This window comes from Peromyscus maniculatus, chromosome 1 (assembly GCF_049852395.1).
Source record: "Peromyscus maniculatus bairdii isolate BWxNUB_F1_BW_parent chromosome 1, HU_Pman_BW_mat_3.1, whole genome shotgun sequence".
Classification (NCBI taxonomy): Eukaryota; Metazoa; Chordata; class Mammalia; order Rodentia; family Cricetidae; genus Peromyscus; species Peromyscus maniculatus.
In genome coordinates, this window is record NC_134852.1 from 165,156,724 (window position 1) to 165,166,442 (window position 9,719).

The 9,719-nt window shown below is 37.8% G+C and overlaps 1 pseudogene; it reads left to right on the forward strand.

The window, feature by feature from the left end:
* The first annotated feature begins 274 nt into the window (after positions 1-274).
* On the forward strand, positions 275-2,727 carry LOC102906890 (olfactory receptor 5B3-like; annotated as a pseudogene).
* Positions 2,728-9,719: the final 6,992 nt, after the last annotated feature.

Sequence of the window (9,719 nt, forward strand, 5' to 3'; positions counted from 1 at the left end):
CTAGTTAGAAAAAGGGGTGGTATAAGAATGTTAGGAAAAAGGGTAGATTATTGAATCTGCTTTTAAACTAAAAAGCAATTACTAGTCTCAAATATTCTATGTGGATATGGATTTTTTGTATATTGATACAAATTTAATGTTATTTTTGTTACAACATACTGAAAAATATTGTACCTATACAACTCATTTAAAATGGTAATGTAAAGTTCTTTTCCTTGAAAGCTACTATTACAAACTGTTTAAGGTAATTAAGGTAACAATCAAACTTGTAGTCATGTTAGGTATTCTTTCAATGTTAAACAGATAAATACTAGATAGATAGGTGGTCTTCAAACACCTTAGAAATCTATAGATTACGTCATTTGAGATGTTTTAATAACATAGGCTTTTTTATGACAGTGAGATATGTCTGCTCCTGGTAGCACCAATCCATTTTATAAAAGGATAATGGTCATCAAAGAACCTCCATATGGAGTTTGCTGTCAATGTGGCAAAGCTAGCCACTGGGCAAAAAAAACTGTCCTTGCCTCGACTGCTGACAGTATACACAGGACACAAAACAATACAGCTGCTGAAGTTTGCTAAGACAAGGTAGGCCAACCCTTAAAAATTCCTGCTTCACAGACAATCTGTCAGATTTTCAGTCTTATAGGCCAAAGATGGATGCCCATCATTGCAGAAGAACATTGGATGACTGTCCAGGCAGTCAGCTGTCTCTGTCACTATAGTTTTAGAAGATGTTCTGCACTTCCTCTTTACTCAGATAATGTTCTATCTGTCTTTGGTCTCTGATGGGGCTAAAGATTAAGTTAGTTATAGTCTTGTAGTTTTCTTTGTTACAAAATTCAGAAAAGAAACTCACAGAAGAGATGGAAATAAAGTTTATAAATGTTGTGAGACATAAAAGCTTAAGTTGTTCAAGAAAATATTTTAAGGTCTAAAAAGATATTCTTTATGTTGATAATACAAGTTATGATATACAGTGGTTTATGCATAAAACTTTGGACTCACCAAGATAGGGTAGATAATAGAGTACTTTCTCCAAAGATGCCAAATACAAATGGAGTGGACATTGTGAATATAATTCTTACTTGATAATGTTTCTTATTGTATATAGTTTCATTGTTTTAGAGTTAAAACCTTTTCTTTTTATTTAGACAAAAAGCGGGCAATATTGTGGGATAATCTTTTAATATACTGTGAAGATGTGTCTCTGCTAAGGCATCTTCTGGTTGGATTAATAAAATGTAACCTTAACTAAGTTTAGACCATTGAACTTAGGAATGTATTACTATGCATTAAGGGTTCATTTTAGTATAAGGCAGAAATCTAATTAATACTTGTACAATGAATGAGTCAATTTCTCAATCCTTATCCTTCGTAAGCCACAATGGTATAATAAGAAAATCAATAATATTGTTGAAATGAGATAAGAAAAGCATATATCTAATGTCTATATTTGTTCTAAAAAGGTGAGTGAAGCAGAAATATCAACTATTGAAGTCAGGATGAGTGATTTTGTACATAGATAGCATCTATAAAAATAATTTTGATAAAGTTATAAAGTTGTTTACATTTCAAGCAACAGGTTATAACATTTTTTAAGCACATGGATGAATCATTAGTATTCTTCAAACTTTGTAGTTTATTCTCCTGTATATAATTAATGCACCAAATTTGATTTTCTATTTCATTACCTTGAATTGATAATTGTTTCTCTAATAAGAATGTATCTTGCCTTATATATTCCAATTTTAGTTCAGTTTCTTTATCAGTATGTCCTTTTTTCCTCATTGCTGCAGATCATCTAGTGCTGTCAGTTGACAGTGATGGAGAACAGGAAGAAGTGACACAGTTTATTCTCATGGGAGTCACTGATGCCCCAGGCCTGCAGCTTCCCCTCTTTATCACCTTCCTCCTCATCTACACCATCACCCTGGTGGGGAACCTGGGGATGTTCATGTTGATTTTTTTGACTCTCAGCTCCACATCCCCATGTACTTTTTCTTAGGTAACCTGTCTTTGGTGGACTTTTGTTACTCTTCAGCTATCACTCCCACAGTCATGGCTGGGTTTTTCTTAAGAGAAAAGGTCATCTCCTACAGAGCTTGTGCTGCTCATATTTTCTCCTTTGGATCCTTTGGCACTATTGAGAATTTCCTGTTGGCCTCAATGGCCTATGATCGCTATGCAGCAGTGTGTAAGCCCCTACACTATGCCACCACCATGACTACAAGTGTGTGTGCATGGCTGGTCATATGTTGTTATGTCTATGGTTTCCTGAATGGCTCCATATACACTGAAGACACATTCAGGTTTTCCTTTTGTGGGTCCAGTGTGGTCTACCACGTTTTCTGTGATGTTCCAGCAGTCATGGTTCTCTCTTGCTCTGATAGACATGTTAATGAGCTTATTCTTATTGACTTAGCCAGCTTCAATATCTTCCTTGCTCTTGTGGTTATCTTAATAACCTACATGTTCATTTTTATCACCATCCTAAAGATGCACACAGGTAGAGGATATTGCAAGACTATATCCAACTGTGCGTCCCACTTTACTTCAGTCTCTATTTTCTATGGTACTCTTATCTTCATGTACTTACAGCCCAGCTCCAGTCATTCTATGGATACTGACAAAATCGCATCTGTCTTCTACACTGTGGTCATCCCTATGTTGAACCCACTGGCCTACAGCCTAAGGAACAAGGAGGTCATGAATGCATTCTGAAGGATGACTTAGAAGCCAAATAATCTTTTGATTATTTTTATCTTATGAAGATACAGAATACATGGATTAATTCCCCTGAGCTCCTTTTTATATTCTAAGTAAAATTATGGACAGAGGGATTTATATATCACACTGATGAGTTCAATAATGACCCAGAAAAGTTTTATTCATTAATGTTAAAAATCTTAGTATGTACTCACTCATAAGTGGATACTAAATGGGAGGGAAGGGATGGCCAGACTGCAACCCACAACTCCAGAGAGGCTAGCTAACAGGAAAAGACCCTAGGAGGGACACATGGATGATCCCGTGAAGGAGAAGTGGATGAGATCTATATGAGTGGACTGGGGGGTGGGGGTGGCAGAAGGTGAGGAGTGGGGGACGAGAATATAGGGAAATGGGAGGGTCAAGCTGGAACAGGGACAGAGTGGGAGGGCAGGGAGGAAGATACCATGATAGATGAGGACATCATGGGAATAAGAAGGGAGGCTCTCAGGAATCCACAAGGTTGACCCCACCTTGGTCTGCTGGCAGTGGTCCAGAGGGTACCTGGACCGGTCTACTCTGGTGACCAGCCTAGCAAATAACCTAGCTGTCATCATAGAGCCTTTGTCCAGTGACAGATGGAGGTAGATACAGAGATCCATGGCCAGGCACCAGGCTGAGCTCTGAGAATCCAATTGATGAGAGAGAGGAGAGATACTGCAGGTGAGGGACGTTGAGATCATGATGGGAGGATGTGCAGAGATGACGGATTTTCCACACTAGTGGAAACCCATGAACTGTGGACTGGTGACTATGGAGCTCCCATGGGACTGGACTAGGCCCTCTGGACATGGAAGATGGTTGTTTGGCTCGAACTGTTTGGGGGGCACCCAGGCAGGGGGATTGGGATCTGTTCCTGGTGCATGGGCAGGCTTCTGGGAATCTGGTGCCTGTGGTATGACACCTTGCACAGCCTTGGTGCAGTGGGAAGGGGTTTGGACCTGCTTAGGCTCAGTGAGCTGGGCTCTGTTGACTCCCCATGGGAGACCTTGATTTGGGGGATGTGGGCATGTGGGGTGGCTTGGGAAAGAGGGCTGGGGGTGGGAAGAGAGAGGAGGGGGGTTCTGTGGATAGCATGAGGAGTGAGTAGAAAATTTCTTAATAAAGAAAAATAAAATAAAATATAAAAAACCCTTTCAATATTATTTTTAATTAATAATTTTTACCTAATTTTTTCATATGATATATTTGATCATATTCTTTCACCTTCAACTCCTCTCAGATCCTTCACACCTCCCTACCAGCCAATCTTCATGTTCTTTCTCTTTCTCTCTCTTAGTACAGATAATACTGACACATCAGGATAAGGATATTAAGAATGGCATCAAACACGTAGTGGAGACCAGTGTCCTTGAACCAGACTAAAGACTCTTTGCAAGGAACTCTTGCAAACAGAGATGTATGGACAAAGGGGTATATGGTGTGATTTGTTGGGTCGCACTGTGGCTTCCCTTTTTTTCAAATGTTTGTCATTTTATTTTCTTCCTTTTTTTTTGGTTTTTCGAGACAGGGTTTTTAATCTCCTGAATTTGGTTTTATGGGAGGGGTGGTTTCCAGGGGCAGAGGGTGGATGTGAAGGGACAGGGAATGAATGGGATCAAGATACATGATGTGAAAAACACATAGAATAAATAAATTAATAAATAAACTAAAAAATGAGAAACCACTGTGATTTTCCATGTATGCACCAAAGGCAAACCCATTTGTCCTTATGAATGGGATTTAGGATAGCTACAGGTGACAGGTAGCTGCTGATGTGACACTGGAGCAACATTAGTGTAATGTGAACACAGAATGACCTCAGTTAGCAGAGGCTGGTGTACACAAGGAAAGGGGCTTCCCTAAAGCCTATGTGGTGACCATGCCTCTTACAGACCCCTAACTTTTCAGTGAGACTGATTTTAGACTTATCAAATGATGGTTGCAGTAAGCCTCTTGTTTGCAGTAACCTGTTAGCTAGATCCACAATAGGTACAGTAGCAACCTCTCACCAGCTCCTTCTCCATCATAGTCTTATGTTTTTACTAAACTTTGAAAGAATTCACAAATGAAACTACTTGTTCCTGTGACTTTCTTTTGGAGAGATCACTCTTTAGTCAATCCCTCTGCTCGTCATAGACACATTCCGATTATATCTTACTCCACAATCACTTTTAGTACTGCCAGTTTTCAGGAATTTGCATTTTCTTGGTGTTCTCCAAAATTTAGTCATTCATAAAAGTGCTATTGTTATTCTCTCATAGGTAAGGTCTGCACTTATACCCTCACCTTATTTCGTGATTTTAGTTTTGTGCTTTTTTCTTTTTTCTGTATTCAGTCTACAAAATTACACCATTTAGAGTGATCTTCCATTAGAATCAACTGTCTAGTTGTCAGTTTTCCATATTTCATAAATTTTAACTCAGTTTTAATATATTTTCCAAACAATGTTTTTCTTTAAGGTTTACATTGAGCTATTCTCATGATATCATTCTTCCTACCAAAAATTTTTAGATATGCCTTTTGATTTTTCTGTCTCAAAGTACTTTATATTTTCTCCTTTACCCTAGATTGTAGTATGCTCTTTACATAAGTGAATATTTAATTTTCCTAATTACTTCCTATTTAATTTGTATTGTGGTTGACAAAGTTGTCTCCTATAATCACTAACATTTATAATTTGCTAAGAGTAGTTGTATCTGAATATACTTATTTTTGTGACTGTGTTTTACTATGTAGCATTGGCTGGACTGAAGCTTGCTATGTATACCAAGCTGGCTTTGAAGTAAAATTCACATAAATCTACTGACCCCTGCCTCCTAAGTGCTGGGATTAAAGTCCTGTGCCACTATGTCCAGCTTCTTGTATATTTTTCATCTTACGGGAATGTTTGCATGCAATGGAACATCTACTGTTTTGAGAAGCATAGTCTCTGTCTGATTAAGGTTGTAGAATTATGACAATTTTTCATACCTTCTGTTTCACTGATTTTTTTCTAAATATTTTGTTCATTACTTTTGTGTTTGTTACTTTTTTTGATATCTTATGGTTTCCATCTTATCTATGCATTTTCTTACAATTTGTATAAGTCATCTTTTACCAAAAATTAATGATGTAATAAACAATAATGTGTGCATATATGCATGCATTTATATATATGTGTGTGCATGTGTGTATGTATGTTCATATGTATGTGTGATATACATATATTTCAACACAGCAAGATACACAGATAGACTGACAGAGATGAAGGAGGACAGAGATAGATAGAGAGCCAATATGAAAACACGAGGGAAGAAGAGATTTATTATTAGGAAATGACTCATGTACTAGGCAATGTTGGGCAACAGACAAAGGCTCTTGAGAACTGGTCATCTTGTTCCAGCCTGAAGGACATAAGGATACAGGAAGTGCTCCAAAAGAATTGAAGATGCAATCATTTCAAAAGCAGTCTCCTGGCAAACTTCCTCTTACTCAGGGATCCAAAGATTTATTTTCTAAGACTTCTATTGTTTGAGTGATCCTCATTCATAATGTAAAGAGTGATCCATAACAAACCAACTGACTCAATGATTATATCATCCTCAAATACCTACCAAGTCTGCACATAGGCATTCTTCACCACAAATCTTTCCTCTATTAACTAATCTTATTAAATAACTGTTTAAAACTTAATTTTCAAATAAAGATATCTGTTAACCTGACATAATTGTTCTGATAACAGCCAAAAGCATACCATTTTTCCCTTACCATTGTATGTAGAAACTGAATGATTTTTTGTACTATTCTTTAAAAATATCTATTTCATATTTAAATTAAATTTTAAAGAATTTTATATGTAAATATTGTATTCACATAATTTAAGCACTAGTCCATTCCCCTCCAAAGTCCTCTAGTATCATCCAATCCCTCTCAAATTCATAATGTTTTAAATTTTAATTATTGTTGTTACACACACAGACAAACACATACACAGACACACTACTGAACCTTCTTTTTTTCTATTTACATACCTCTAATAAACACACAAAAGCAAAAATTTTAAAGTTTAGATTATTTTTGAGTTTTGCTCACTAGGTCTAGCCAACACAATGTCATCAGGGCACATAGATATCAAGTAAAAAATATCAAGTTTCTGAGGATGCTACTAGAAAGCCCTGAGATGAGGAGCCTTAAAGTAGACACTGAGTGAGTATTGCTGACTTTGCTGTCTAAAAGCATTTTGTTTTGTGGTCTTCATTAACATAATGAAAAATATTTTTAATTAATTAATTTTGTTAATTAAAAAATTTAATTCAGTGTATTTGTTCATGTTTTTTATCTCCCAGTTCCTCCCAGATCCTCCTCACCTCCCCCTGCAACTTTGCATTCTTTTTTCCTCTTCCCCCCCAAAACAAAGCAAATAAAAAATACTGCAACCCACAAAAACTAAAATCAAAATAAATAAGCAAAAGAAAAATAAAACAAAATATTCAAACAAAACAAAACAAAATAAAAAGTAAGAAAGAAAAACAAAACAAAAAACCATAAAAAAAAAAAAAACACCTCCACTGAGTTCATTTTGTGTTGTTCAACTACTCCTGGGCATGGAGCCTGCGTTGGAGTTGGTTGATGCATCTAGTAAGACTGCACTGTGGAAAGCTGATTTGCCTTTTGCAAGTAGATTTCAATTGCAGATGGCTTCGTGGTTAGGGCACGAAACCTCTGTCTACTTCTCAGTGTAGGGACCCTGTCTGGCTTGACTCTGTGCAGAATGTCATTGGGAGTTATTTCATTGCTATATCCCTTTAGCAAAATAATAGTATTAGGGTTTTACCTAAGCTCATGGCCTTTATGGTCTTAGGTTCCTGTCCACTTTAGAAGTATTTTCATTTATTTACTTATCTATTTATCTATTTTATTTATTTATTTATTTATTTATTTATTTATTTATTTATTTATTTATTTATTTATTTATGTTTGTTTGTTTTCTCTCATATAATACATCCCAATCACAGCCTTTCTTACCTCCACTTCTCCCAGTACCCCTCCTCTGACGTTCACTTTCTCCCAGATCTATTGCACCTACCTCCATTGACATTTAGAAAAGAACAGGCCTCCCATGGACATCAACCAAACAAAGCATAACAAGATGCCATCAGACTAGGCACAAATCCTCAAGGCTGGATGAGGCAGCCCAGTAGGAGGAAAAGAGTCTCAAGACCAGGCAAAAGAGTCAGAGACACCCCCATTCCCACTGTTTGGTATCAGACTAAAATGTTTCAAATCACGGAGGTTGTTTCATTGCTCAAATCATGAAATCACACTCAGACAATAGCTGTCATTTGGGTAAAGTTCTGAAGTGGGCAATTTAGGTAGTATATAGGGATTGATTCTACTGCTTATAGAAAGTATAATTCTACAAAAGAGAAAAATATCTGACTAGAATAGAGGTGATTGATTTCTCCATCTTCATAAAGAAGCTTCAATATATATCCATTCTAATTTTCAGGGTCCTACTTCTCCACAATCAATGCTGTAACTTCTGTAGTAGGAACACACTGGGCATTCCAATTGCAGTTTTAGGCAGCCACTCGTGTCACTGGCCAATTCAGCAACATTGACAACATTGCTACAGAACATAGGATCTCTCTCAGAAGAAACTTAGAAGCTTTAAGGACATTGATCCATGGCTCATGCTTGTAACTCAAACCTCTAAGATCATCCTTTCTCTTTCCCCTTTGTCAGCAACAGTAGGAGATAACCTGCAAATTTTATTATATAAAAGTGTTTGAGAATCACATACAAAAAGCACTTACTTCTTGATGGACTTTAATCTTTAAGAAGAAATAAATTACTTCCCCATTTGGATGCCTTTGGTCATGTTCCTTATTAGAGTTTGATAGAAATAAAATTAGGTAGAATAGCCATTGGTCCCAGGTTTATGGGGTATTGTTGTGGCAGCAATGTGGCATGACCATTTCATTTTGGAGTGGATTGCAGAGGACTTTGGAACTCCTGGCAGGAAAAGCTGTTGAGTGCTTGTAGCTTGAAGACTGGTCTATCATAGCTTGGAGGATAAGAGCTTGAGAGAAGACCATACCAGGCTGGAACTCAGGTGGATGATTTTCACTATCATTCCTGTCTTACATTACAGTATCTCCAATCTGTTAATCTTCCCCAATAGAAACATGTATACAGAACATCCCCCACTACCTCCATTTACTGGGGAATTAGCCTTTTGGTCCAGACCCAGATAAGCTTTTTCTTTCAGGCCCTCTCAGTCTTCCCATCTACATTTCTTTGTGTTGACTGAAGATCATCAAACCACTTTTCATCAGGGACCCCTAATGGAAGTTCTTCATAATCCACAAGGATGACTGCAGCTTAGACTACTAGCAATAGTGGAGAGGTGCCTGAACTAGCTTACCCCAGTAATCAGATTGGTGAATACCCTGACTGTCATCATAGTCTTCATCTGCTAACTGACAGAAGCAGATGCAGAGATCCACAGCCAAGCACTAGGCCAAACTCCAGGAGTCTAGTCAAAGAAAGAAAAGAGGAATTCTATGAGCAAGGGGCACCAAGATCATAATGGGGAAATTTACAGACAACAAAACTAAGCTAGTGGGAACTCATGAACTTTAGACCAACAGCTGTGGAGCCTCCATGGGACTGGACTAGGCCCTCTGTATAAGCAAGATCCCTTGGCAGTAGGATCAGGATCCATCCCTGGTGCATAAGCTGGCTTTCTGGAGCCCACTACCTATAGTTGGACACCTTGCACAGCCTTGATGCAGGGGAAGGGGCTTGGACCTGCCTCAAGTGAATGTACCAGGCTCCGCTGACTTCCCATGGGATTCCTTACCTTGTTGGAGGAGGGAATGGGGGATGGCTTGGGTGGGAACCTGGAGGCAAGGGGAGGGAAGAAAGGGGGACCTATGGCTGGTATGTAAAACGAATAAAATTTTTTCTTAATAAAAAAGATA